Source organism: Leptodactylus fuscus, chromosome 11 (genome assembly GCF_031893055.1).
Source record: "Leptodactylus fuscus isolate aLepFus1 chromosome 11, aLepFus1.hap2, whole genome shotgun sequence".
Lineage (NCBI taxonomy): Eukaryota > Metazoa > Chordata > Amphibia > Anura > Leptodactylidae > Leptodactylus > Leptodactylus fuscus.
The window spans coordinates 38,727,263-38,751,292 of NC_134275.1; the positions used below are offsets into that span (position 1 = coordinate 38,727,263).

General features: G+C 52.1%; 21 non-coding genes and 8 pseudogenes across 21 annotated transcripts; all 29 read right to left on the minus strand.

Moving 5' to 3' along the window:
• Positions 1 to 377: 377 nt before the first annotated feature.
• On the minus strand, positions 378 to 496 carry LOC142185814 (5S ribosomal RNA). The gene has a single exon (XR_012711985.1). It is a non-coding gene; the product is annotated as a 5S ribosomal RNA (ribosomal RNA).
• A 714-nt stretch (positions 497 to 1,210) lies between these two features.
• LOC142185690 (5S ribosomal RNA) lies at positions 1,211 to 1,329 on the minus strand. The gene has a single exon (XR_012711911.1). It is a non-coding gene; the product is annotated as a 5S ribosomal RNA (ribosomal RNA).
• A 714-nt stretch (positions 1,330 to 2,043) lies between these two features.
• LOC142185710 (5S ribosomal RNA) lies at positions 2,044 to 2,182 on the minus strand (annotated as a pseudogene).
• Positions 2,183 to 2,896: 714 nt separating this feature from the next.
• Positions 2,897 to 3,015, minus strand: LOC142185815 (5S ribosomal RNA). The gene has a single exon (XR_012711986.1). It is a non-coding gene; the product is annotated as a 5S ribosomal RNA (ribosomal RNA).
• A 713-nt stretch (positions 3,016 to 3,728) lies between these two features.
• LOC142185739 (5S ribosomal RNA) lies at positions 3,729 to 3,837 on the minus strand (annotated as a pseudogene).
• Positions 3,838 to 4,551: 714 nt separating this feature from the next.
• Positions 4,552 to 4,670, minus strand: LOC142185816 (5S ribosomal RNA). Its single transcript, XR_012711987.1, has one exon. It is a non-coding gene; the product is annotated as a 5S ribosomal RNA (ribosomal RNA).
• Positions 4,671 to 5,385: 715 nt separating this feature from the next.
• LOC142185666 (5S ribosomal RNA) lies at positions 5,386 to 5,504 on the minus strand. Its single transcript, XR_012711887.1, has one exon. It is a non-coding gene; the product is annotated as a 5S ribosomal RNA (ribosomal RNA).
• Positions 5,505 to 6,218: 714 nt separating this feature from the next.
• On the minus strand, positions 6,219 to 6,337 carry LOC142185692 (5S ribosomal RNA). Its single transcript, XR_012711913.1, has one exon. It is a non-coding gene; the product is annotated as a 5S ribosomal RNA (ribosomal RNA).
• Positions 6,338 to 7,051: 714 nt separating this feature from the next.
• On the minus strand, positions 7,052 to 7,170 carry LOC142185708 (5S ribosomal RNA). Its single transcript, XR_012711929.1, has one exon. It is a non-coding gene; the product is annotated as a 5S ribosomal RNA (ribosomal RNA).
• A 714-nt stretch (positions 7,171 to 7,884) lies between these two features.
• LOC142185679 (5S ribosomal RNA) lies at positions 7,885 to 8,003 on the minus strand. Its single transcript, XR_012711900.1, has one exon. It is a non-coding gene; the product is annotated as a 5S ribosomal RNA (ribosomal RNA).
• Positions 8,004 to 8,724: 721 nt separating this feature from the next.
• Positions 8,725 to 8,841, minus strand: LOC142185750 (5S ribosomal RNA; annotated as a pseudogene).
• A 714-nt stretch (positions 8,842 to 9,555) lies between these two features.
• LOC142185740 (5S ribosomal RNA) lies at positions 9,556 to 9,664 on the minus strand (annotated as a pseudogene).
• Positions 9,665 to 10,378: 714 nt separating this feature from the next.
• Positions 10,379 to 10,497, minus strand: LOC142185817 (5S ribosomal RNA). Its single transcript, XR_012711988.1, has one exon. It is a non-coding gene; the product is annotated as a 5S ribosomal RNA (ribosomal RNA).
• Positions 10,498 to 11,210: 713 nt separating this feature from the next.
• Positions 11,211 to 11,319, minus strand: LOC142185741 (5S ribosomal RNA; annotated as a pseudogene).
• Positions 11,320 to 12,033: 714 nt separating this feature from the next.
• Positions 12,034 to 12,152, minus strand: LOC142185699 (5S ribosomal RNA). The gene has a single exon (XR_012711920.1). It is a non-coding gene; the product is annotated as a 5S ribosomal RNA (ribosomal RNA).
• A 714-nt stretch (positions 12,153 to 12,866) lies between these two features.
• Positions 12,867 to 12,975, minus strand: LOC142185718 (5S ribosomal RNA; annotated as a pseudogene).
• Positions 12,976 to 13,690: 715 nt separating this feature from the next.
• Positions 13,691 to 13,809, minus strand: LOC142185652 (5S ribosomal RNA). The gene has a single exon (XR_012711873.1). It is a non-coding gene; the product is annotated as a 5S ribosomal RNA (ribosomal RNA).
• Positions 13,810 to 14,523: 714 nt separating this feature from the next.
• On the minus strand, positions 14,524 to 14,642 carry LOC142185818 (5S ribosomal RNA). The gene has a single exon (XR_012711989.1). It is a non-coding gene; the product is annotated as a 5S ribosomal RNA (ribosomal RNA).
• A 714-nt stretch (positions 14,643 to 15,356) lies between these two features.
• Positions 15,357 to 15,475, minus strand: LOC142185819 (5S ribosomal RNA). The gene has a single exon (XR_012711990.1). It is a non-coding gene; the product is annotated as a 5S ribosomal RNA (ribosomal RNA).
• Positions 15,476 to 16,190: 715 nt separating this feature from the next.
• On the minus strand, positions 16,191 to 16,309 carry LOC142185820 (5S ribosomal RNA). Its single transcript, XR_012711991.1, has one exon. It is a non-coding gene; the product is annotated as a 5S ribosomal RNA (ribosomal RNA).
• A 714-nt stretch (positions 16,310 to 17,023) lies between these two features.
• On the minus strand, positions 17,024 to 17,142 carry LOC142185698 (5S ribosomal RNA). The gene has a single exon (XR_012711919.1). It is a non-coding gene; the product is annotated as a 5S ribosomal RNA (ribosomal RNA).
• Positions 17,143 to 17,856: 714 nt separating this feature from the next.
• On the minus strand, positions 17,857 to 17,975 carry LOC142185654 (5S ribosomal RNA). Its single transcript, XR_012711875.1, has one exon. It is a non-coding gene; the product is annotated as a 5S ribosomal RNA (ribosomal RNA).
• A 715-nt stretch (positions 17,976 to 18,690) lies between these two features.
• Positions 18,691 to 18,809, minus strand: LOC142185700 (5S ribosomal RNA). Its single transcript, XR_012711921.1, has one exon. It is a non-coding gene; the product is annotated as a 5S ribosomal RNA (ribosomal RNA).
• Positions 18,810 to 19,523: 714 nt separating this feature from the next.
• LOC142185719 (5S ribosomal RNA) lies at positions 19,524 to 19,632 on the minus strand (annotated as a pseudogene).
• A 716-nt stretch (positions 19,633 to 20,348) lies between these two features.
• On the minus strand, positions 20,349 to 20,467 carry LOC142185763 (5S ribosomal RNA). Its single transcript, XR_012711942.1, has one exon. It is a non-coding gene; the product is annotated as a 5S ribosomal RNA (ribosomal RNA).
• Positions 20,468 to 21,181: 714 nt separating this feature from the next.
• LOC142185821 (5S ribosomal RNA) lies at positions 21,182 to 21,300 on the minus strand. Its single transcript, XR_012711992.1, has one exon. It is a non-coding gene; the product is annotated as a 5S ribosomal RNA (ribosomal RNA).
• A 714-nt stretch (positions 21,301 to 22,014) lies between these two features.
• On the minus strand, positions 22,015 to 22,133 carry LOC142185823 (5S ribosomal RNA). The gene has a single exon (XR_012711993.1). It is a non-coding gene; the product is annotated as a 5S ribosomal RNA (ribosomal RNA).
• A 723-nt stretch (positions 22,134 to 22,856) lies between these two features.
• On the minus strand, positions 22,857 to 22,976 carry LOC142185712 (5S ribosomal RNA). The gene has a single exon (XR_012711932.1). It is a non-coding gene; the product is annotated as a 5S ribosomal RNA (ribosomal RNA).
• A 720-nt stretch (positions 22,977 to 23,696) lies between these two features.
• Positions 23,697 to 23,816, minus strand: LOC142185726 (5S ribosomal RNA; annotated as a pseudogene).
• Between the last annotated feature and the right edge of the window lie 214 nt (positions 23,817 to 24,030).

Below are 24,030 nucleotides of genomic sequence, written 5' to 3' on the forward strand. Positions count from 1 at the left end.
CCTGGAAGCGAAGCTGCTTTTCAGTCAGCTTCTCTTTTCTTAGGGCACGTTGTCTGCAAAGATGTTCAGCCTGTGTTGCCCTGTAAATTGGTCTGCAGGTTACTAGCTATGGCTTCCAGCCCGGCGGGAGGCCCAGATACTATGGAAATGAAGCCTGCTATTATTAAAAGTAAAAAGCCACAACGCTGGTGGCCACCACGCCCGCTGCGGCTGCTAAGAGTGATAGCGGTAAGACTGAGAATACTAGGATTTTGCAAGGCCTAAAGAGTGCAAGAGAGAAAGCGAATGTAAAAGAAGCAAGTGTGCAGTGTAAAAAGTGAATGTAAAAATGGCATAGAGGAGAGTGACCCCTGCTGGTGGAAGTGAGGAAAAGCAAAAGCCTACAGCACCTGGTATTCCCAGGCGGTCTCCCATCCAAGTACTAACCAGGCCCGACCCTGCTTAGCTTCCGAGATCAGACGAGATCGGGCGTGTTCAGGGTGGTGTGGCCGTAGGCAGAGACAGGCTTCTCACTTACTCCTCTTCTACTTTGCAGCCTGGCTGCTGGCAGCCCTTTGCACTACTTCACGCTAGACCTTTTTCTTCACTTTTTGCCTTCTCTTAAGGGAACTTCATACTCCAACAGGAGCAGTGCAAGAGCTGGGGGCGGCCCTTATACCCACAGGTGTTGTTCAGCAACCAGTCACAGGCCGCAGCCGCCCTCTTTCAAAAGGGCTGGGCGCAAGGTCTGCGCAGGGCTAAGAAACCATCCCGGGGGTGAAAGAAAGAGCAAGCTGGACCAGAGCCCATTGTCCAGTAGTCGGCTAAGGAAGAAGTTGAGATGGTTGCCCGTGCCTGGAAGCGAAGCTGCTTTTCAGTCAGCTTCTCTTTTCTTAGGGCGCGTTGTCTGCAAAGATGTTCAGCCTGTGTTGCCCTGTAAATTGGTCTGCAGGTTACTAGCTATGGCTTCCAGCCCGGCGGGAGGCCCAGATACTATGGAAATGAAGCCTGCTATTATTAAAAGAAAAAAGCCACAACGCTGGTGGCCACCACGCCCGCTGCGGCTGCTAAGAGTGATAGCGGTAAGACTGAGAATACTAGGATTTTGCAAGGCCTAAAGAGTGCAAGAGAGAAAGTGAATGTAAAAGAAGCAAGTGTGCAGTGTAAAAAGTGAATGTAAAAATGGCATAGAGGAGAGTGACCCCTGCTGGTGGAAGTGAGGAAAAGCAAAAGCCTACAGCACCTGGTATTCCCAGGCGGTCTCCCATCCAAGTACTAACCAGGCCCGACCCTGCTTAGCTTCCGAGATCAGACGAGATTGGGCGTGTTCAGGGTGGTGTGGCCGTAGGCAGAGACAGACTTCTCACTTACTCCTCTTCTACTTTGCAGCCTGGCTGCTGGCAGCCCTTTGCACTACTTCACGCTAGACCTTTTTCTTCACTTTTTGCCTTCTCTTAAGGGAACTTCATACTCCAACAGGAGCAGTGCAAGAGCTGGGGGCGGCCCTTATACCCACAGGTGTTGTTCAGCAACCAGTCACAGGCCGCAGCCGCCCTCTTTCAAAAGGGCTGGGCGCAAGGTCTGCGCAGGGCTAAGAAACCATCCCGGGGGTGAAAGAAAGAGCAAGCTGGACCAGAGCCCATTGTCCAGTAGTCGGCTAAGAAAGAAGTTGAGATGGTTGCCCGTGCCTGGAAGCGAAGCTGCTTTTCAGTCAGCTTCTCTTTTCTTAGGGCACGTTGTCTGCAAAGATGTTCAGCCTGTGTTGCCCTGTAAATTGGTCTGCAGGTTACTAGCTATGGCTTCCAGCCCGGCGGGAGGCCCAGATACTATGGAAATGAAGCCTGCTATTATTAAAAGTAAAAAGCCACAACGCTGGTGGCCACCACGCCCGCTGCGGCTGCTAAGAGTGATAGCGGTAAGACTGAGAATACTAGGATTTTGCAAGGCCTAAAGAGTGCAAGAGAGAAAGCGAATGTAAAAGAAGCAAGTGTGCAGTGTAAAAAGTGAATGTAAAAATGGCATAGAGGAGAGTGACCCCTGCTGGTGGAAGTGAGGAAAAGCAAAAGCCTACAGCACCTGGTATTCCCAGGCGGTCTCCCATCCAAGTACTAACCAGGCCCGACCCTGCTTAGCTTCCGAGATCAGACGAGATCGGGCGTGTTCAGACGAGATCGGGCGTGTTCAGGGTGGTGTGGCCGTAGGCAGAGAAAGGCTTCTCACTTACTCCTCTTCTACTTTGCAGCCTGGCTGCTGGCAGCCCTTTGCACTACTTCACGCTAGACCTTTTTCTTCACTTTTTGCCTTCTCTTAAGGGAACTTCATACTCCAACAGGAGCAGTGCAAGAGCTGGGGGCGGCCCTTATACCCACAGGTGTTGTTCAGCAACCAGTCACAGGCCGCAGCCGCCCTCTTTCAAAAGGGCTGGGCGCAAGGTCTGCGCAGGGCTAAGAAACCATCCCGGGGGTGAAAGAAAGAGCAAGCTGGACCAGAGCCCATTGTCCAGGAGTCGGCTAAGGAAGAAGTTGAAATGGTTGCCCGTGCCTGGAAGCGAAGCTGCTTTTCAGTCAGCTTCTCTTTTCTTAGGGCACGTTGTCTGCAAAGATGTTCAGCCTGTGTTGCCCTGTAAATTGGTCTGCAGGTTACTAGCTATGGCTTCCAGCCCGGCGGGAGGCCCAGATACTATGGAAATGAAGCCTGCTATTATTAAAAGTAAAAAGCCACAACGCTGGTGGCCACCACGCCCGCTGCGGCTGCTAAGAGTGATAGCGGTAAGACTGAGAATACTAGGATTTTGCAAGGCCTAAAGAGTGCAAGAGAGAAAGCGAATGTAAAAGAAGCAAGTGTGCAGTGTAAAAAGTGAATGTAAAAATGGCATAGAGGAGAGTGACCCCTGCTGGTGGAAGTGAGGAAAAGCAAAAGCCTACAGCACCTGGTATTCCCAGGCGGTCTCCCATCCAAGTACTAACCAGGCCCGACCCTGCTTAGCTTCCGAGATCAGACGAGATCGGGCGTGTTCAGGGTGGTGTGGCCGTAGGCGGAGACAAACTTCTCACTTACTCCTCTTCTACTTTGCAGCCTGGCTGCTGGCAGCTCTTTGCACTACTTCACGCTAGACCTTTTTGTTCACTTTTTGCCTTCTCTTAAGGGAACTTCATACTCCAACAGGAGCAGTGCAAGAGCTGGGGCGGCCCTTATACCCACAGGTGTTGTTCAGCAACCAGTCACAGGCCGCAGCCGCCCTCTTTCAAAAGGGCTGGGCGCAAGGTCTGCGCAGGGCTAAGAAACCATCCCGGGGGTGAAAGAAAGAGCAAGCTGGACCAGAGCCCATTGTCCAGGAGTCGGCTAAGGAAGAAGTTGAGATGGTTGCCCGTGCCTGGAAGCGAAGCTGCTTTTCAGTCAGCTTCTCTTTTCTTAGGGCACGTTGTCTGCAAAGATGTTCAGCCTGTGTTGCCCTGTAAATTGGTCTGCAGGTTACTAGCTATGGCTTCCAGCCCGGCGGGAGGCCCAGATACTATGGAAATGAAGCCTGCTATTATTAAAAGTAAAAAGCCACAACGCTGGTGGCCACCACGCCCGCTGCGGCTGCTAAGAGTGATAGCGGTAAGACTGAGAATACTAGGATTTTGCAAGGCCTAAAGAGTGCAAGAGAGAAAGCGAATGTAAAAGAAGCAAGTGTGCAGTGTAAAAAGTGAATGTAAAAATGGCATAGAGGAGAGTGACCCCTGCTGGTGGAAGTGAGGAAAAGCAAAAGCCTACAGCACCTGGTATTCCCAGGCGGTCTCCCATCCAAGTACTAACCAGGCCCGACCCTGCTTAGCTTCCGAGATCAGACGTGTTCAGGGTGGTGTGGCCGTAGGCGGAGACAAACTTCTCACTTACTCCTCTTCTACTTTGCAGCCTGGCTGCTGGCAGCTCTTTGCACTACTTCACGCTAGACCTTTTTCTTCACTTTTTGCCTTCTCTTAAGGGAACTTCATACTCCAACAGGAGCAGTGCAAGAGCTGGGGGCGGCCCTTATACCCACAGGTGTTGTTCAGCAACCAGTCACAGGCCGCAGCCGCCCTCTTTCAAAAGGGCTGGGCGCAAGGTCTGCGCAGGGCTAAGAAACCATCCCGGGGGTGAAAGAAAGAGCAAGCTGGACCAGAGCCCATTGTCCAGGAGTCGGCTAAGGAAGAAGTTGAGATGGTTGCCCGTGCCTGGAAGCGAAGCTGCTTTTCAGTCAGCTTCTCTTTTCTTAGGGCGCGTTGTCTGCAAAGATGTTCAGCCTGTGTTGCCCTGTAAATTGGTCTGCAGGTTACTAGCTATGGCTTCCAGCCCGGCGGGAGGCCCAGATACTATGGAAATGAAGCCTGCTATTATTAAAAGTAAAAAGCCACAACGCTGGTGGCCACCACGCCCGCTGCGGCTGCTAAGAGTGATAGCGGTAAGACTGAGAATACTAGGATTTTGCAAGGCCTAAAGAGTGCAAGAGAGAAAGCGAATGTAAAAGAAGCAAGTGTGCAGTGTAAAAAGTGAATGTAAAAATGGCATAGAGGAGAGTGACCCCTGCTGGTGGAAGTGAGGAAAAGCAAAAGCCTACAGCACCTGGTATTCCCAGGCGGTCTCCCATCCAAGTACTAACCAGGCCCGACCCTGCTTAGCTTCCGAGATCAGACGAGATCGGGCGTGTTCAGGGTGGTGTGGCCGTAGGCAGAGACTGGCTTCTCACTTACTCCTCTTCTACTTTGCAGCCTGGCTGCTGGCAGCTCTTTGCACTACTTCACGCTAGACCTTCTTCTTCACTTTTTACCTTCTCTTAAGGGAACTTCATACTCCAACAGGAGCAGTGCAAGAGCTGGGGGGCGGCCCTTATACCCACAGGTGTTGTTCAGCAACCAGTCACAGGCCGCAGCCGCCCTCTTTCAAAAGGGCTGGGCGCAAGGTCTGCGCAGGGCTAAGAAACCATCCTGGGGGTGAAAGAAAGAGCAAGCTGGACCAGAGCCCATTGTCCAGTAGTCGGCTAAGGAAGAAGTTGAGATGGTTGCCCGTGCCTGGAAGCGAAGCTGCTTTTCAGTCAGCTTCTCTTTTCTTAGGGCGCGTTGTCTGCAAAGATGTTCAGCCTGTGTTGCCCTGTAAATTGGTCTGCAGGTTACTAGCTATGGCTTCCAGCCCGGCGGGAGGCCCAGATACTATGGAAATGAAGCCTGCTATTATTAAAAGAAAAAAGCCACAACGCTGGTGGCCACCACGCCCGCTGCGGCTGCTAAGAGTGATAGCGGTAAGACTGAGAATACTAGGATTTTGCAAGGCCTAAAGAGTGCAAGAGAGAAAGCGAATGTAAAAGAAGCAAGTGTGCAGTGTAAAAAGTGAATGTAAAAATGGCATAGAGGAGAGTGACCCCTGCTGGTGGAAGTGAGGAAAAGCAAAAGCCTACAGCACCTGGTATTCCCAGGCGGTCTCCCATCCAAGTACTAACCAGGCCCGACCCTGCTTAGCTTCCGAGATCAGACGAGTTCGGGCGTGTTCAGGGTGGTGTGGCCGTAGGCAGAGACAGGTTTCTCACTTACTCCTCTTCTACTTTGCAGCCTGGCTGCTGGCAGCCCTTTGCACTACTTCACGCTAGACCTTTTTCTTCACTTTTTGCCTTCTCTTAAGGGAACTTCATACTCCAACAGGAGCAGTGCAAGAGCTGGGGGCGGCCCTTATACCCACAGGTGTTGTTCAGCAACCAGTCACAGGCCGCAGCCGCCCTCTTTCAAAAGGGCTGGGCGCAAGGTCTGCGCAGGGCTAAGAAACCATCCCGGGGGTGAAAGAAAGAGCAAGCTGGACCAGAGCCCATTGTCCAGTAGTCGGCTAAGGAAGAAGTTGAGATGGTTGCCCGTGCCTGGAAGCGAAGCTGCTTTTCAGTCAGCTTCTCTTTTCTTAGGGCGCGTTGTCTGCAAAGATGTTCAGCCTGTGTTGCCCTGTAAATTGGTCTGCAGGTTACTAGCTATGGCTTCCAGCCCGGCGGGAGGCCCAGATACTATGGAAATGAAGCCTGCTATTATTAAAAGAAAAAAGCCACAACGCTGGTGGCCACCACGCCCGCTGCGGCTGCTAAGAGTGATAGCGGTAAGACTGAGAATACTAGGATTTTGCAAGGCCTAAAGAGTGCAAGAGAGAAAGCGAATGTAAAAGAAGCAAGTGTGCAGTGTAAAAAGTGAATGTAAAAATGGCATAGAGGAGAGTGACCCCTGCTGGTGGAAGTGAGGAAAAGCAAAAGCCTACAGCACCTGGTATTCCCAGGCGGTCTCCCATCCAAGTACTAACCAGGCCCGACCCTGCTTAGCTTCCGAGATCAGACGAGATTGGGCGTGTTCAGGGTGGTGTGGCCGTAGGCAGAGACAGGCTTCTCACTTACTCCTCTTCTACTTTGCAGCCTGGCTGCTGGCAGCTCTTTGCACTACTTCACGCTAGACCTTTTTCTTCACTTTTTGCCTTCTCTTAAGGGAACTTCATACTCCAACAGGAGCAGTGCAAGAGCTGGGGGCGGCCCTTATACCCACAGGTGTTGTTCAGCAACCAGTCACAGGCCGCAGCCGCCCTCTTTCAAAAGGGCTGGGCGCAAGGTCTGCGCAGGGCTAAGAAACCATCCCGGGGGTGAAAGAAAGAGCAAGCTGGACCAGAGCCCATTGTCCAGGAGTCGGCTAAGGAAGAAGTTGAGATGGTTGCCCGTGCCTGGAAGCGAAGCTGCTTTTCAGTCAGCTTCTCTTTTCTTAGGGCGCGTTGTCTGCAAAGATGTTCAGCCTGTGTTGCCCTGTAAATTGGTCTGCAGGTTACTAGCTATGGCTTCCAGCCCGGCGGGAGGCCCAGATACTATGGAAATGAAGCCTGCTATTATTAAAAGTAAAAAGCCACAACGCTGGTGGCCACCACGCCCGCTGCGGCTGCTAAGAGTGATAGCGGTAAGACTGAGAATACTAGGATTTTGCAAGGCCTAAAGAGTGCAAGAGAGAAAGCGAATGTAAAAGAAGCAAGTGTGCAGTGTAAAAAGTGAATGTAAAAATGGCATAGAGGAGAGTGACCCCTGCTGGTGGAAGTGAGGAAAAGCAAAAGTCTACAGCACCTGGTATTCCCAGGCGGTCTCCCATCCAAGTACTAACCAGGCCCGACCCTGCTTAGCTTCCGAGATCAGACGAGATTGGGCGTGTTCAGGGTGGTGTGGCCGTAGGCAGAGACAGACTTCTCACTTACTCCTCTTCTACTTTGCAGCCTGGCTGCTGGCAGCTCTTTGCACTACTTCACGCTAGACCTTTTTCTTCACTTTTTGCCTTCTCTTAAGGGAACTTCATACTCCAACAGGAGCAGTGCAAGAGCTGGGGGCGGCCCTTATACCCACAGGTGTTGTTCAGCAACCAGTCACAGGCCGCAGCCGCCCTCTTTCAAAAGGGCTGGGCGCAAGGTCTGCGCAGGGCTAAGAAACCATCCCGGGGGTGAAAGAAAGAGCAAGCTGGACCAGAGCCCATTGTCCAGTAGTCGGCTAAGGAAGAAGTTGAGATGGTTGCCCGTGCCTGGAAGCGAAGCTGCTTTTCAGTCAGCTTCTCTTTTCTTAGGGCGCGTTGTCTGCAAAGATGTTCAGCCTGTGTTGCCCTGTAAATTGGTCTGCAGGTTACTAGCTATGGCTTCCAGCCCGGCGGGAGGCCCAGATACTATGGAAATGAAGCCTGCTATTATTAAAAGTAAAAAGCCACAACGCTGGTGGCCACCACGCCCGCTGCGGCTGCTAAGAGTGATAGCGGTAAGACTGAGAATACTAGGATTTTGCAAGGCCTAAAGAGTGCAAGAGAGAAAGCGAATGTAAAAGAAGCAAGTGTGCAGTGTAAAAAGTGAATGTAAAAATGGCATAGAGGAGAGTGACCCCTGCTGGTGGAAGTGAGGAAAAGCAAAAGCCTACAGCACCTGGTATTCCCAGGCGGTCTCCCATCCAAGTACTAACCAGGCCCGACCCTGCTTAGTTTCCGAGATCAGACGAGATCGGGCGTGTTCAGGGTGGTGTGGCCGTAGGCGGAGACAAACTTCTCACTTACTCCTCTTCTACTTTGCAGCCTGGCTGCTGGCAGCTCTTTGCACTACTTCACGCTAGACCTTTTTCTTCACTTTTTGCCTTCTCTTAAGGGAACTTCATACTCCAACAGGAGCAGTGCAAGAGCTGGGGGCGGCCCTTATACCCACAGGTGTTGTTCAGCAACCAGTCACAGGCCGCAGCCGCCCTCTTTCAAAAGGGCTGGGCGCAAGGTCTGAGCACGGCTAAGAAACCATCCCGGGGGTGAAAGAAAGAGCAAGCTGGACCAGAGCCCATTGTCCAGGAGTCGGCTAAGGAAGAAGTTGAGATGGTTGCCCGTGCCTGGAAGCGAAGCTGCTTTTCAGTCAGCTTCTCTTTTCTTAGGGCACGTTGTCTGCAAAGATGTTCAGCCTGTGTTGCCCTGTAAATTGGTCTGCAGGTTACTAGCTATGGCTTCCAGCCCGGCGGGAGGCCCAGATACTATGGAAATGAAGCCTGCTATTATTAAAAGTAAAAAGCCACAACGCTGGTGGCCACCACGCCCGCTGCGGCTGCTAAGAGTGATAGCGGTAAGACTGAGAATACTAGGATTTTGCAAGGCCTAAAGAGTGCAAGAGAGAAAGCGAATGTAAAAGAAGCAAGTGTGCAGTGTAAAAAGTGAATGTAAAAATGGCATAGAGGAGAGTGACCCCTGCTGGTGGAAGTGAGGAAAAGCAAAAGGAAAAGGAAAAGCACCTGGTATTCCCAGGCGGTCTCCCATCCAAGCACTAACCAGGCCCCACCCTGCTTAGCTTCCGAGATCAGACGAGATCGGGCGTGTTCAGGGTGGTGTGGCCGTAGGCAGAGACAGGCTTCTCACTTACTCCTCTTCTACTTTGCAGCCTGGCTGCTGGCAGCTCTTTGCACTACTTCACGCTAGACCTTTTTCTTCACTTTTTGCCTTCTCTTAAGGGAACTTCATACTCCAACAGGAGCAGTGCAAGAGCTGGGGGCGGCCCTTATACCCACAGGTGTTGTTCAGCAACCAGTCACAGGCCGCAGCCGCCCTCTTTCAAAAGGGCTGGGCGCAAGGTCTGCGCAGGGCTAAGAAACCATCCCGGGGGTGAAAGAAAGAGCAAGCTGGACCAGAGCCCATTGTCCAGGAGTCGGCTAAGGAAGAAGTTGAGATGGTTGCCCGTGCCTGGAAGCGAAGCTGCTTTTCAGTCAGCTTCTCTTTTCTTAGGGCACGTTGTCTGCAAAGATGTTCAGCCTGTGTTGCCCTGTAAATTGGTCTGCAGGTTACTAGCTATGGCTTCCAGCCCGGCGGGAGGCCCAGATACTATGGAAATGAAGACTGCTATTATTAAAAGTAAAAAGCCACAACGCTGGTGGCCACCACGCCCGCTGCGGCTGCTAAGAGTGATAGCGGTAAGACTGAGAATACTAGGATTTTGCAAGGCCTAAAGAGTGCAAGAGAGAAAGCGAATGTAAAAGAAGCAAGTGTGCAGTGTAAAAAGTGAATGTAAAAATGGCATAGAGGAGAGTGACCCCTGCTGGTGGAAGTGAGGAAAAGCAAAAGCCTACAGCACCTGGTATTCCCAGGCGGTCTCCCATCCAAGTACTAACCAGGCCCGACCCTGCTTAGCTTCCGAGATCAGACGTGTTCAGGGTGGTGTGGCCGTAGGCGGAGACAAACTTCTCACTTACTCCTCTTCTACTTTGCAGCCTGGCTGCTGGCAGCTCTTTGCACTACTTCACGCTAGACCTTTTTCTTCACTTTTTGCCTTCTCTTAAGGGAACTTCATACTCCAACAGGAGCAGTGCAAGAGCTGGGGGCGGCCCTTATACCCACAGGTGTTGTTCAGCAACCAGTCACAGGCCGCAGCCGCCCTCTTTCAAAAGGGCTGGGCGCAAGGTCTGCGCAGGGCTAAGAAACCATCCCGGGGGTGAAAGAAAGAGCAAGCTGGACCAGAGCCCATTGTCCAGGAGTCGGCTAAGGAAGAAGTTGAGATGGTTGCCCGTGCCTGGAAGCGAAGCTGCTTTTCAGTCAGCTTCTCTTTTCTTAGGGCGCGTTGTCTGCAAAGATGTTCAGCCTGTGTTGCCCTGTAAATTGGTCTGCAGGTTACTAGCTATGGCTTCCAGCCCGGCGGGAGGCCCAGATACTATGGAAATGAAGCCTGCTATTATTAAAAGTAAAAAGCCACAACGCTGGTGGCCACCACGCCCGCTGTGGCTGCTAAGAGTGATAGCGGTAAGACTGAGAATACTAGGATTTTGCAAGGCCTAAAGAGTGCAAGAGAGAAAGCGAATGTAAAAGAAGCAAGTGTGCAGTGTAAAAAGTGAATGTAAAAATGGCATAGAGGAGAGTGACCCCTGCTGGTGGAAGTGAGGAAAAGCAAAAGCCTACAGCACCTGGTATTCCCAGGCGGTCTCCCATCCAAGTACTAACCAGGCCCGACCCTGCTTAGCTTCCGAGATCAGACGAGATCGGGCGTGTTCAGGGTGGTGTGGCCGTAGGCAGAGACAGGCTTCTCACTTACTCCTCTTCTACTTTGCAGCCTGGCTGCTGGCAGCCCTTTGCACTACTTCACGCTAGACCTTTTTCTTCACTTTTTGCCTTCTCTTAAGGGAACTTCATACTCCAACAGGAGCAGTGCAAGAGCTGGGGCGGCCCTTATACCCACAGGTGTTGTTCAGCAACCAGTCACAGGCCGCAGCCGCCCTCTTTCAAAAGGGCTGGGCGCAAGGTCTGCGCAGGGCTAAGAAACCATCCTGGGGGTGAAAGAAAGAGCAAGCTGGACCAGAGCCCATTGTCCAGGAGTCGGCTAAGGAAGAAGTTGAGATGGTTGCCCGTGCCTGGAAGCGAAGCTGCTTTTCAGTCAGCTTCTCTTTTCTTAGGGCGCGTTGTCTGCAAAGATGTTCAGCCTGTGTTGCCCTGTAAATTGGTCTGCAGGTTACTAGCTATGGCTTCCAGCCCGGCGGGAGGCCCAGATACTATGGAAATGAAGCCTGCTATTATTAAAAGTAAAAAGCCACAACGCTGGTGGCCACCACGCCCGCTGCGGCTGCTAAGAGTGATAGCGGTAAGACTGAGAATACTAGGATTTTGCAAGGCCTAAAGAGTGCAAGAGAGAAAGCGAATGTAAAAGAAGCAAGTGTGCAGTGTAAAAAGTGAATGTAAAAATGGCATAGAGGAGAGTGACCCCTGCTGGTGGAAGTGAGGAAAAGCAAAAGCCTACAGCACCTGGTATTCCCAGGCGGTCTCCCATCCAAGTACTAACCAGGCCCGACCCTGCTTAGCTTCCGAGATCAGACGTGTTCAGGGTGGTGTGGCCGTAGGCGGAGACAAACTTCTCACTTACTCCTCTTCTACTTTGCAGCCTGGCTGCTGGCAGCTCTTTGCACTACTTCACGCTAGACCTTTTTCTTCACTTTTTGCCTTCTCTTAAGGGAACTTCATACTCCAACAGGAGCAGTGCAAGAGCTGGGGGCGGCCCTTATACCCACAGGTGTTGTTCAGCAACCAGTCACAGGCCGCAGCCGCCCTCTTTCAAAAGGGCTGGGCGCAAGGTCTGCGCAGGGCTAAGAAACCATCCCGGGGGTGAAAGAAAGAGCAAGCTGGACCAGAGCCCATTGTCCAGGAGTCGGCTAAGGAAGAAGTTGAGATGGTTGCCCGTGCCTGGAAGCGAAGCTGCTTTTCAGTCAGCTTCTCTTTTATTAGGGCGCGTTGTCTGCAAAGATGTTCAGCCTGTGTTGCCCTGTAAATTGGTCTGCAGGTTACTAGCTATGGCTTCCAGCCCGGCGGGAGGCCCAGATACTATGGAAATGAAGCCTGCTATTATTAAAAGTAAAAAGCCACAACGCTGGTGGCCACCACGCCCGCTGCGGCTGCTAAGAGTGATAGCGGTAAGACTGAGAATACTAGGATTTTGCAAGGCCTAAAGAGTGCAAGAGAGAAAGCGAATGTAAAAGAAGCAAGTGTGCAGTGTAAAAAGTGAATGTAAAAATGGCATAGAGGAGAGTGACCCCTGCTGGTGGAAGTGAGGAAAAGCAAAAGCCTACAGCACCTGGTATTCCCAGGCGGTCTCCCATCCAAGTACTAACCAGGCTCGACCCTGCTTAGCTTCCGAGATCAGACGAGATCGGGCGTGTTCAGGGTGGTGTGGCCATAGGCGGAGACAAATTTCTCACTTACTCCTCTTCTACTTTGCAGCCTGGCTGCTGGCAGCCCTTTGCACTACTTCACGCTAGACCTTTTTCTTCACTTTTTGCCTTCTCTTAAGGGAACTTCATACTCCAACAGGAGCAGTGCAAGAGCTGGGGGCGGCCCTTATACCCACAGGTGTTGTTCAGCAACCAGTCACAGGCCGCAGCCGCCCTCTTTCAAAAGGGCTGGGCGCAAGGTCTGCGCAGGGCTAAGAAACCATCCCGGGGGTGAAAGAAAGAGCAAGCTGGACCAGAGCCCATTGTCCAGGAGTCGGCTAAGGAAGAAGTTGAGATGGTTGCCCGTGCCTGGAAGCGAAGCTGCTTTTCAGTCAGCTTCTCTTTTCTTAGGGCACGTTGTCTGCAAAGATGTTCAGCCTGTGTTGCCCTGTAAATTGGTCTGCAGGTTACTAGCTATGGCTTCCAGCCCGGCGGGAGGCCCAGATACTATGGAAATGAAGCCTGCTATTATTAAAAGTAAAAAGCCACAACGCTGGTGGCCACCACGCCCGCTGCGGCTGCTAAGAGTGATAGCGGTAAGACTGAGAATACTAGGATTTTGCAAGGCCTAAAGAGTGCAAGAGAGAAAGCGAATGTAAAAGAAGCAAGTGTGCAGTGTAAAAAGTGAATGTAAAAATGGCATAGAGGAGAGTGACCCCTGCTGGTGGAAGTGAGGAAAAGCAAAAGCCTACAGCACCTGGTATTCCCAGGCGGTCTCCCATCCAAGTACTAACCAGGCCCGACCCTGCTTAGCTTCCGAGTTCAGGCGTGTTCAGGGTGGTGTGGCCGTAGGCAGAGACAGGCTTCTCACTTACTCCTCTTCTACTTTGCAGCCTGGCTGCTGGCAGCCCTTTGCACTACTTCACGCTAGACCTTCTTCTTCACTTTTTGCCTTCTCTTAAGGGAACTTCATACTCCAACAGGAGCAGTGCAAGAGCTGGGGGGCGGCCCTTATACCCACAGGTGTTGTTCAGCAACCAGTCACAGGCCGCAGCCGCCCTCTTTCAAAAGGGCTGGGCGCAAGGTCTGCGCAGGGCTAAGAAACCATCCCGGGGGTGAAAGAAAGAGCAAGCTGGACCAGAGCCCATTGTCCAGGAGTCGGCTAAGGAAGAAGTTGAGATGGTTGCCCGTGCCTGGAAGCGAAGCTGCTTTTCAGTCAGCTTCTCTTTTCTTAGGGCACGTTGTCTGCAAAGATGTTCAGCCTGTGTTGCCCTGTAAATTGGTCTGCAGGTTACTAGCTATGGCTTCCAGCCCGGCGGGAGGCCCAGATACTATGGAAATGAAGCCTGCTATTATTAAAAGTAAAAAGCCACAACGCTGGTGGCCACCACGCCCGCTGCGGCTGCTAAGAGTGATAGCGGTAAGACTGAGAATACTAGGATTTTGCAAGGCCTAAAGAGTGCAAGAGAGAAAGCGAATGTAAAAGAAGCAAGTGTGCAGTGTAAAAAGTGAATGTAAAAATGGCATAGAGGAGAGTGACCCCTGCTGGTGGAAGTGAGGAAAAGCAAAAGCCTACAGCACCTGGTATTCCCAGGCGGTCTCCCATCCAAGTACTAACCAGGCCCAACCCTGCTTAGCTTCCGAGATCAGACGAGATCGGGCGTGTTCAGGGTGGTGTGGCCGTAGGCAGAGACAGGCTTCTCACTTACTCCTCTTCTACTTTGCAGCCTGGCTGCTGGCAGCCCTTTGCACTACTTCACGCTAGACCTTCTTCTTCACTTTTTGCCTTCTCTTAAGGGAACTTCATACTCCAACAGGAGCAGTGCAAGAGCTGGGGGCGGCCCTTATACCCACAGGTGTTGTTCAGCAACCAGTCACAGGCCGCAGCCGCCCTCTTTCAAAAGGGCTGGGCGCAAGGTCTGCGCAGGGCTAAGAAACCATCCCGGGGGTGAAAGAAAGAGCAAGCTGGACCAGAGCCCATTGTCCAGTAGTCGGCTAAGGAAGAAGTTGAGATGGTTGCCCGTGCCTGGAAGCGAAGCTGCTTTTCAGTCAGCTTCGCTTTTCTTAGGGCGCGTTGTCTGCAAAGATGTTCAGCCTGTGTTGCCCTGTAAATTGGTCTGCAGGTTACGAGCTATGGCTTCCAGTCCGGCGGGAGGCCCAGATACTATGGAAATGAAGCCTGCTATTATTAAAAGAAAAAAGCCACAACGCTGGTGGCCACCACGCCCGCTGCGGCTGCTAAGAGTGATAGCGGTAAGACTGAGAATACTAGGATTTTGCAAGGCCTAAAGAGTGCAAGAGAGAAAGCGAATGTAAAAGAAGCAAGTGTGCAGTGTAAAAAGTGAATGTAAAAATGGCATAGAGGAGAGTGACCCCTGCTGGTGGAAGTGAGGAAAAGCAAAAGCCTACAGCACCTGGTATTCCCAGGCGGTCTCCCATCCAAGTACTAACCAGGCCCGACCCTGCTTAGCTTCCGAGATCAGACGAGATCGGGCGTGTTCAGGGTGGTGTGGCCGTAGGCAGAGACAGGCTTCTCACTTACTCCTCTTCTACTTTGCAGCCTGGCTGCTGGCAGCCCTTTGCACTACTTCACGCTAGACCTTTTTCTTCACTTTTTGCCTTCTCTTAAGGGAACTTCATACTCCAACAGGAGCAGTGCAAGAGCTGGGGGCGGCCCTTATACCCACAGGTGTTGTTCAGCAACCAGTCACAGGCCGCAGCCGCCCTCTTTCAAAAGGGCTGGGCGCAAGGTCTGCGCAGGGCTAAGAAACCATCCCGGGGGTGAAAGAAAGAGCAAGCTGGACCAGAGCCCATTGTCCAGGAGTCGGCTAAGGAAGAAGTTGAGATGGTTGCCCGTGCCTGGAAGCGAAGCTGCTTTTCAGTCAGCTTCTCTTTTCTTAGGGCGCGTTGTCTGCAAAGATGTTCAGCCTGTGTTGCCCTGTAAATTGGTCTGCAGGTTACTAGCTATGGCTTCCAGCCCGGCGGGAGGCCCAGATACTATGGAAATGAAGCCTGCTATTATTAAAAGTAAAAAGCCACAACGCTGGTGGCCACCACGCCCGCTGCGGCTGCTAAGAGTGATAGCGGTAAGACTGAGAATACTAGGATTTTGCAAGGCCTAAAGAGTGCAAGAGAGAAAGCGAATGTAAAAGAAGCAAGTGTGCAGTGTAAAAAGTGAATGTAAAAATGGCATAGAGGAGAGTGACCCCTGCTGGTGGAAGTGAGGAAAAGCAAAAGCCTACAGCACCTGGTATTCCCAGGCGGTCTCCCATCCAAGTACTAACCAGGCCCGACCCTGCTTAGCTTCCGAGATCAGACGAGATCGGGCGTGTTCAGGGTGGTGTGGCCGTAGGCAGAGACAGGCTTCTCACTTACTCCTCTTCTACTTTGCAGCCTGGCTGCTGGCAGCTCTTTGCACTACTTCACGCTAGACCTTCTTCTTCACTTTTTGCCTTCTCTTAAGGGAACTTCATACTCCAACAGGAGCAGTGCAAGAGCTGGGGGGCGGCCCTTATACCCACAGGTGTTGTTCAGCAACCAGTCACAGGCCGCAGCCGCCCTCTTTCAAAAGGGCTGGGCGCAAGGTCTGCGCAGGGCTAAGAAACCATCCCGGGGGTGAAAGAAAGAGCAAGCTGGACCAGAGCCCATTGTCCAGTTGTCGGCTAAGGAAGAAGTTGAGATGGTTGCCCGTGCCTGGAAGCGAAGCTGCTTTTCAGTCAGCTTCTCTTTTCTTAGGGCGCGTTGTCTGCAAAGATGTTCAGCCTGTGTTGCCCTGTAAATTGGTCTGCAGGTTACTAGCTATGGCTTCCAGCCCGGCGGGAGGCCCAGATACTATGGAAATGAAGCCTGCTATTATTAAAAGTAAAAAGCCACAACGCTGGTGGCCACCACGCCCGCTGCGGCTGCTAAGAGTGATAGCGGTAAGACTGAGAATACTAGGATTTTGCAAGGCCTAAAGAGTGCAAGAGAGAAAGCGAATGTAAAAGAAGCAAGTGTGCAGTGTAAAAAGTGAATGTAAAAATGGCATAGAGGAGAGTGACCCCTGCTGGTGGAAGTGAGGAAAAGCAAAAGCCTACAGCACCTGGTATTCCCAGGCGGTCTCCCATCCAAGTACTAACCAGGCCCGACCCTGCTTAGCTTCCGAGATCAGACGAGATCGGGCGTGTTCAGGGTGGTGTGGCCGTAGGCAGAGACAGGCTTCTCACTTACTCCTCTTCTACTTTGCAGCCTGGCTGCTGGCAGCTCTTTGCACTACTTCACGCTAGACCTTTTTCTTCACTTTTTGCCTTCTCTTAAGGGAACTTCATACTCCAACAGGAGCAGTGCAAGAGCTGGGGGCGGCCCTTATACCCACAGGTGTTGTTCAGCAACCAGTCACAGGCCGCAGCCGCCCTCTTTCAAAAGGGCTGGGCGCAAGGTCTGCGCAGGGCTAAGAAACCATCCTGGGGGTGAAAGAAAGAGCAAGCTGGACCAGAGCCCATTGTCCAGGAGTCGGCTAAGGAAGAAGTTGAGATGGTTGCCCGTGCCTGGAAGCGAAGCTGCTTTTCAGTCAGCTTCTCTTTTCTTAGGGCGCGTTGTCTGCAAAGATGTTCAGCCTGTGTTGCCCTGTAAATTGGTCTGCAGGTTACTAGCTATGGCTTCCAGCCCGGCGGGAGGCCCAGATACTATGGAAATGAAGCCTGCTATTATTAAAAGTAAAAAGCCACAACGCTGGTGGCCACCACGCCCGCTGCGGCTGCTAAGAGTGATAGCGGTAAGACTGAGAATACTAGGATTTTGCAAGGCCTAAAGAGTGCAAGAGAGAAAGCGAATGTAAAAGAAGCAAGTGTGCAGTGTAAAAAGTGAATGTAAAAATGGCATAGAGGAGAGTGACCCCTGCTGGTGGAAGTGAGGAAAAGCAAAAGCCTACAGCACCTGGTATTCCCAGGCGGTCTCCAATCCAAGTACTAACCAGGCCCGACCCTGCTTAGCTTCCGAGATCAGACGAGATCGGGCGTGTTCAGGGTGGTGTGGCCGTAGGCAGAGACAGGCTTCTCACTTACTCCTCTTCTACTTTGCAGCCTGGCTGCTGGCAGCCCTTTGCACTACTTCACGCTAGACCTTTTTCTTCACTTTTTGCCTTCTCTTAAGGGAACTTCATACTCCAACAGGAGCAGTGCAAGAGCTGGGGGCGGCCCTTATACCCACAGGTGTTGTTCAGCAACCAGTCACAGGCCGCAGCCGCCCTCTTTCAAAAGGGCTGGGCGCAAGGTCTGCGCAGGGCTAAGAAACCATCCCGGGGGTGAAAGAAAGAGCAAGCTGGACCAGAGCCCATTGTCCAGGAGTCGGCTAAGGAAGAAGTTGAGATGGTTGCCCGTGCCTGGAAGCGAAGCTGCTTTTCAGTCAGCTTCTCTTTTCTTAGGGCACGTTGTCTGCAAAGATGTTCAGCCTGTGTTGCCCTGTAAATTGGTCTGCAGGTTACTAGCTATGGCTTCCAGCCCGGCGGGAGGCCCAGATACTATGGAAATGAAGCCTGCTATTATTAAAAGTAAAAAGCCACAACGCTGGTGGCCACCACGCCCGCTGCGGCTGCTAAGAGTGATAGCGGTAAGACTGAGAATACTAGGATTTTGCAAGGCCTAAAGAGTGCAAGAGAGAAAGCGAATGTAAAAGAAGCAAGTGTGCAGTGTAAAAAGTGAATGTAAAAATGGCATAGAGGAGAGTGACCCCTGCTGGTGGAAGTGAGGAAAAGCAAAAGCCTACAGCACCTGGTATTCCCAGACGGTCTCCCATCCAAGTACTAACCTGGCCCGACCCTGCTTAGCTTCCGAGATCAGACGAGATCGGGCGTGTTCAGGGTGGTGTGGCCGTAGGCAGAGACAGGCTTCTCACTTACTCCTCTTCTACTTTGCAGCCTGGCTGCTGGCAGCTCTTTGCACTACTTCACGCTAGACCTTCTTCTTCACTTTTTGCCTTCTCTTAAGGGAACTTCATACTCCAACAGGAGCAGTGCAAGAGCTGGGGTGCGGCCCTTATACCCACAGGTGTTGTTCAGCAACCAGTCACAGGCCGCAGCCGCCCTCTTTCAAAAGGGCTGGGCGCAAGGTCTGCGCAGGGCTAAGAAACCATCCCGGGGGTGAAAGAAAGAGCAAGCTGGACCAGAGCCCATTGTCCAGTAGTCGGCTAAGGAAGAAGTTGAGATGGTTGCCCGTGCCTGGAAGCGAAGCTGCTTTTCAGTCAGCTTCTCTTTTCTTAGGGCGCGTTGTCTGCAAAGATGTTCAGCCTGTGTTGCCCTGTAAATTGGTCTGCAGGTTACTAGCTATGGCTTCCAGCCCGGCGGGAGGCCCAGATACTATGGAAATGAAGCCTGCTATTATTAAAAGTAAAAAGCCACAACGCTGGTGGCCACCACGCCCGCTGCGGCTGCTAAGAGTGATAGCGGTAAGACTGAGAATACTAGGATTTTGCAAGGCCTAAAGAGTGCAAGAGAGAAAGCGAATGTAAAAGAAGCAAGTGTGCAGTGTAAAAAGTGAATGTAAAAATGGCATAGAGGAGAGTGACCCCTGCTGGTGGAAGTGAGGAAAAGCAAAAGCCTACAGCACCTGGTATTCCCAGGCGGTCTCCCATCCAAGTACTAACCAGGCTCGACCCTGCTTAGCTTCCGAGATCAGACGAGATCGGGCGTGTTCAGGGTGGTGTGGCCATAGGCGGAGACAAATTTCTCACTTACTCCTCTTCTACTTTGCAGCCTGGCTGCTGGCAGCCCTTTGCACTACTTCACGCTAGACCTTTTTCTTCACTTTTTGCCTTCTCTTAAGGGAACTTCATACTCCAACAGGAGCAGTGCAAGAGCTGGGGGCGGCCCTTATACCCACAGGTGTTGTTCAGCAACCAGTCACAGGCCGCAGCCGCCCTCTTTCAAAAGGGCTGGGCGCAAGGTCTGCGCAGGGCTAAGAAACCATCCCGGGGGTGAAAGAAAGAGCAAGCTGGACCAGAGCCCATTGTCCAGGAGTCGGCTAAGGAAGAAGTTGAGATGGTTGCCCGTGCCTGGAAGCGAAGCTGCTTTTCAGTCAGCTTCTCTTTTCTTAGGGCACGTTGTCTGCAAAGATGTTCAGCCTGTGTTGCCCTGTAAATTGGTCTGCAGGTTACTAGCTATGGCTTCCAGCCCGGCGGGAGGCCCAGATACTATGGAAATGAAGCCTGCTATTATTAAAAGTAAAAAGCCACAACGCTGGTGGCCACCACGCCCGCTGCGGCTGCTAAGAGTGATAGCGGTAAGACTGAGAATACTAGGATTTTGCAAGGCCTAAAGAGTGCAAGAGAGAAAGCGAATGTAAAAGAAGCAAGTGTGCAGTGTAAAAAGTGAATGTAAAAATGGCATAGAGGAGAGTGACCCCTGCTGGTGGAAGTGAGGAAAAGCAAAAGCCTACAGCACCTGGTATTCCCAGGCGGTCTCCCATCCAAGTACTAACCAGGCCCGACCCTGCTTAGCTTCCGAGTTCAGGCGTGTTCAGGGTGGTGTGGCCGTAGGCAGAGACAGGCTTCTCACTTACTCCTCTTCTACTTTGCAGCCTGGCTGCTGGCAGCTCTTTGCACTACTTCACGCTAGACCTTCTTCTTCACTTTTTGCCTTCTCTTAAGGGAACTTCATACTCCAACAGGAGCAGTGCAAGAGCTGGGGGGCGGCCCCTTATACCCACAGGTGTTGTTCAGCAACCAGTCACAGGCCGCAGCCGCCCTCTTTCAAAAGGGCTGGGCGCAAGGTCTGCGCAGGGCTAAGAAACCATCCCGGGGGTGAAAGAAAGAGCAAGCTGGACCAGAGCCCATTGTCCAGGAGTCGGCTAAGGAAGAAGTTGAGATGGTTGCCCGTGCCTGGAAGCGAAGCTGCTTTTCAGTCAGCTTCTCTTTTCTTAGGGCACGTTGTCTGCAAAGATGTTCAGCCTGTGTTGCCCTGTAAATTGGTCTGCAGGTTACTAGCTATGGCTTCCAGCCCGGCGGGAGGCCCAGATACTATGGAAATGAAGCCTGCTATTATTAAAAGTAAAAAGCCACAACGCTGGTGGCCACCACGCCCACTGCGGCTGCTAAGAGTGATAGCGGTAAGACTGAGAATACTAGGATTTTGCAAGGCCTAAAGAGTGCAAGAGAGAAAGCGAATGTAAAAGAAGCAAGTGTGCAGTGTAAAAAGTGAATGTAAAAATGGCATAGAGGAGAGTGACCCCTGCTGGTGGAAGTGAGGAAAAGCAAAAGCCTACAGCACCTGGTATTCCCAGGCGGTCTCCCATCCAAGTACTAACCAGGCCCAACCCTGCTTAGCTTCCGAGATCAGACGAGATCGGGCGTGTTCAGGGTGGTGTGGCCGTAGGCAGAGACAGGCTTCTCACTTACTCCTCTTCTACTTTGCAGCCTGGCTGCTGGCAGCCCTTTGCACTACTTCACGCTAGACCTTCTTCTTCACTTTTTGCCTTCTCTTAAGGGAACTTCATACTCCAACAGGAGCAGTGCAAGAGCTGGGGGCGGCCCTTATACCCACAGGTGTTGTTCAGCAACCAGTCACAGGCCGCAGCCGCCCTCTTTCAAAAGGGCTGGGCGCAAGGTCTGCGCAGGGCTAAGAAACCATCCCGGGGGTGAAAGAAAGAGCAAGCTGGACCAGAGCCCATTGTCCAGTAGTCGGCTAAGGAAGAAGTTGAGATGGTTGCCCGTGCCTGGAAGCGAAGCTGCTTTTCAGTCAGCTTCGCTTTTCTTAGGGCGCGTTGTCTGCAAAGATGTTCAGCCTGTGTTGCCCTGTAAATTGGTCTGCAGGTTACGAGCTATGGCTTCCAGTCCGGCGGGAGGCCCAGATACTATGGAAATGAAGCCTGCTATTATTAAAAGAAAAAAGCCACAACGCTGGTGGCCACCACGCCCGCTGCGGCTGCTAAGAGTGATAGCGGTAAGACTGAGAATACTAGGATTTTGCAAGGCCTAAAGAGTGCAAGAGAGAAAGCGAATGTAAAAGAAGCAAGTGTGCAGTGTAAAAAGTGAATGTAAAAATGGCATAGAGGAGAGTGACCCCTGCTGGTGGAAGTGAGGAAAAGCAAAAGCCTACAGCACCTGGTATTCCCAGGCGGTCTCCCATCCAAGTACTAACCAGGCCCGACCCTGCTTAGCTTCCGAGATCAGACGAGATCGGGCGTGTTCAGGGTGGTGTGGCCGTAGGCAGAGACAGGCTTCTCACTTACTCCTCTTCTACTTTGCAGCCTGGCTGCTGGCAGCCCTTTGCACTACTTCACGCTAGACCTTTTTCTTCACTTTTTGCCTTCTCTTAAGGGAACTTCATACTCCAACAGGAGCAGTGCAAGAGCTGGGGGCGGCCCTTATACCCACAGGTGTTGTTCAGCAACCAGTCACAGGCCGCAGCCGCCCTCTTTCAAAAGGGCTGGGCGCAAGGTCTGCGCAGGGCTAAGAAACCATCCCGGGGGTGAAAGAAAGAGCAAGCTGGACCAGAGCCCATTGTCCAGGAGTCGGCTAAGGAAGAAGTTGAGATGGTTGCCCGTGCCTGGAAGCGAAGCTGCTTTTCAGTCAGCTTCTCTTTTCTTAGGGCGCGTTGTCTGCAAAGATGTTCAGCCTGTGTTGCCCTGTAAATTGGTCTGCAGGTTACTAGCTATGGCTTCCAGCCCGGCGGGAGGCCCAGATACTATGGAAATGAAGCCTGCTATTATTAAAAGTAAAAAGCCACAACGCTGGTGGCCACCACGCCCGCTGCGGCTGCTAAGAGTGATAGCGGTAAGACTGAGAATACTAGGATTTTGCAAGGCCTAAAGAGTGCAAGAGAGAAAGCGAATGTAAAAGAAGCAAGTGTGCAGTGTAAAAAGTGAATGTAAAAATGGCATAGAGGAGAGTGACCCCTGCTGGTGGAAGTGAGGAAAAGCAAAAGCCTACAGCACCTGGTATTCCCAGGCGGTCTCCCATCCAAGTACTAACCAGGCCCGACCCTGCTTAGCTTCCGAGATCAGACGAGATCGGGCGTGTTCAGGGTGGTGTGGCCGTAGGCAGAGACAGGCTTCTCACTTACTCCTCTTCTACTTTGCAGCCTGGCTGCTGGCAGCTCTTTGCACTACTTCACGCTAGACCTTCTTCTTCACTTTTTGCCTTCTCTTAAGGGAACTTCATACTCCAACAGGAGCAGTGCAAGAGCTGGGGGGCGGCCCTTATACCCACAGGTGTTGTTCAGCAACCAGTCACAGGCCGCAGCCGCCCTCTTTCAAAAGGGCTGGGCGCAAGGTCTGCGCAAGGGGCTAAGAAACCATCCCGGGGGGTGAAAGAAAGAGCAAGCTGGACCCAGAGCCCATTGTCCAGTTGTCGGCTAAGGAAAGAAGTTGAGATGGTTGCCCGTGCCTGGAAGCGAAGCTGCTTTTCAGTCAGCTTCTCTTTTCTTAGGGCGCGTTGTCTGCAAAGATGTTCAGCCTGTGTTGCCCTGTAAATTGGTCTGCAGGTTACTAGCTATGGCTTCCAGCCCGGCGGGAGGCCCAGATACTATGGAAATGAAGCCTGCATATTATTAAAAGTAAAAAGCCACAACGCTGGTGGCCACCACGCCCGCTGCGGCTGCTAAGAGTGATAGCGGTAAGACTGAGAATACTAGGATTTTGCAAGGCCTAAAGAGTGCAAGAGAGAAAGCGAATGTAAAAGAAGCAAGTGTGCAGTGTAAAAAAGTGAATGTAAAAATGGGCATAGAGGAGAGTGACCCCTGCTGGTGGAAGTGAGGAAAAGCAAAAGCCTACAGCACCTGGTATTCCCAGGCGGTCTCCCATCCAAGTACTAACCAGGCCCGACCCTGCTTAGCTTCGAGATCAGACGAGATCGGGCGTGTGTTCAGGGTGGTGTGGCCGTAGGCAGAGACAGGCTTCTCACTTACTCCTCTTCTACTTTGCAGCCTGGCTTGCTGGCAGCTCTTTGCACTACTTCACGCTAGACCTTTTTCTTCACTTTTTGCCTTCTCTTAAGGGAACTTCATACTCCAACAGGAGCAGTGCAAGAGCTGGGGGGCGGCCCTTATACCCACAGGTGTTGTTCAGCAACCAGTCACAGGCCGCAGCCGCCCCTCTTTCAAAAGGGCTGGGCGCAAGGTCTGCGCAGGGCTAAGAAACCATCCTGGGGGTGAAAGAAAGAGCAAGCTGGACCAGAGCCCATTGTCCAGGAGTCCGGCTAAGGAAGAAGTTGAGATGGTTGCCCGTGCCTGGAAGCGAAGCTGCTTTTCAGTCAGCTTCTCTTTTCTTAGGGCGCGTTTGTCTGCAAAGATGTTCAGCCTGTGTTGCCCTGTAAATTGGTCTGCAGGTTACTAGCTATGGCTTCCAGCCCGGCGGAGGCCCAGATACTATGGAAATGAAGCCTGCTATTATTAAAAGTAAAAAGCCACAACGCTGGTGGCCACCACGCCCGCTGCGGCTGCTAAGAGTGATAGCGGTAAGACTGAGAATACTAGGATTTTGCAAGGCCCTAAAGAGTGCAAGAGAGAAAGCGAATGTAAAAGAAGCAAGTGTGCAGTGTAAAAAGTGAATGTAAAAATGGCATAGAGGAGAGTGGACCCCTGCTGGTGGAAGTGAGGAAAAGCAAAAGCCTACAGCACCTGGTATTCCCAGGCGGTCTCCAATCCAAGTACTAACCAGGCCCGACCCTGCTTAGCTTCCGAGATCAGACGAGATCGGGCGTGTTCAGGGGTGGTGTGGCCGTTAGGCAGAGACAGGCTTCTCACTTACTCCTCTTCTACTTTGCAGCCTGGCTGCCTGGCAGCCCTTTGCACTACTTCACGCTAGACCTTTTTCTTCACTTTTTGCCTTCTCTTAAGGGAACTTCATACTCCAACAGGAGCAGTGCAAGAGCTGGGGGCGGCCCTTATACCCACAGGTGTTGTTCAGCAACCAGTCACAGGGCCGCAGCCGCCCTCTTTC